The sequence below is a fragment of the Mizuhopecten yessoensis genome, unplaced genomic scaffold, assembly GCF_002113885.1.
Source record: "Mizuhopecten yessoensis strain PY_sf001 unplaced genomic scaffold, ASM211388v2 scaffold716343, whole genome shotgun sequence".
Lineage (NCBI taxonomy): Eukaryota > Metazoa > Mollusca > Bivalvia > Pectinida > Pectinidae > Mizuhopecten > Mizuhopecten yessoensis.
The window spans coordinates 947,895-949,315 of NW_018480069.1; the positions used below are offsets into that span (position 1 = coordinate 947,895).

General features: G+C 36.0%; 1 protein-coding gene across 10 annotated transcripts in view; it reads left to right on the forward strand.

Annotated features, from left to right (window-relative positions):
* Nucleotides 1–1,421, forward strand: part of LOC110443393 (orexin receptor type 2-like) — a 24,687-nt gene that overhangs the window by 17,976 nt on the left and 5,290 nt on the right. Inside the window, exon 1 of one of the 10 annotated variants that reach the window (XM_021487585.1) lies at nt 718–847. The exons of the other annotated variants lie outside the window; for them this stretch is intronic. The gene's annotated coding sequence lies outside the window, so the exon portion shown is untranslated. Of the gene's footprint in view, nt 1–717; nt 848–1,421 lie in introns of those variants that run through there. 10 annotated transcript variants of the gene reach the window in all.

Consider the following 1,421-nt stretch of genomic DNA (forward strand, 5'->3'; position numbering starts at 1 on the left):
ATACATAGGTTAGCATACATAGGTTAGCATACATAATACATAGGTTAGCATACATAGGTTAGCATACATAATACATAGGTTAGTATACATAGGTTAGCATACATAGGTTAGCATACATAATACATAGGTTAGCATACATAGGTTAGCATACATAATACATAGGTTAGCATACATAGGTAAGCATACATAATACATAGGTAAGCATACATAATACATAGGTTAGCATACATAGGTTAGCGTACATAGGAACTTTTTCTTGACTTAGAGGAGGAGCTGTGTCCCATACACTTTATGTCTCCAACCCCGTCTCACGGAGGCTCGGTGATCAGGAACATATAGCGGTTCGTGTTCGGTAAAATGGTATCGACATCTTTTCACTTCATATTGCTTGCTGCATAAAAAAACTGTTGGTGGTTCTTAACTCCGTTTAAAAAGCTCTAAAATAATAAATCACACCTGCTAGTTAATTTGAAGTATTCATACTTACCGAATACAGGCAGTTGTTCAGTATTGTAGTAAACCTTCATTGATATATAAGAGTAAATACAAACATTGTAATTCTATATAAACCTGAAGTACATACGGGCAAAGTGTAACGACCATTAACCCCTCTCTCACAGGACATGTAAGTTGGTATCAAAACATGTCATGTACCACAGGGTCTGTAGCAAACCACTCATTCCAATGAGGAACAAGGGAATTCGTACAGCAGGCATGTAGGCCAACTGTGTTAGGATATAGCGCACCCATTGTGTTTAGTGAGAGTATGAAATTGTTATAGAAGTGGAATGTTTCAATTATTTTGATGAACAGAAGTTTCGGAGTATAACGGAAGCCTAGGTGCTTTGTGAGTATACAGATTGTGAGTTAAGAAAGCCGGAAACTTGTGTTTTACGTCCTGCTATGCATTGTAGGTATACGTAAGTGAAGTAGATAATCGTTTACAATTAAATAGCTTATCTGTTATGCAGTTGACATTACCATACTATAGTGTGCAATTTATAATTTAACCCAATCGTAATTGATATTTCTGCATGTTTGGTTTATAGCCATATATTGACAGATGGACGTCACATTGATACACAAAAGATGGATGTTGTATACTGTTAATGCTCATATCGGTCTAGGCAAATTGCTTATTTCTCGATTTTGCTTGTATATCATGATTACTTTCAACTAGAAATATAACACCGGTTCACAGGTTATCTAAATAATATGTTTTCTGTAAAAACCGAAAGGATCGGACAGAGCCCGGTTGGTTTAGTATGAATCTATAACTAGCTCAACATGGGATTATCATTACATAGATTACTTAAGATGGGAGCTTTATTGTTTTTCGGCCACATACCGTATACATAAGTGTTGTAACGAATAAACTTATAATTCTATCGTACACAGTTTACATGATGGGGGGTGGGGGT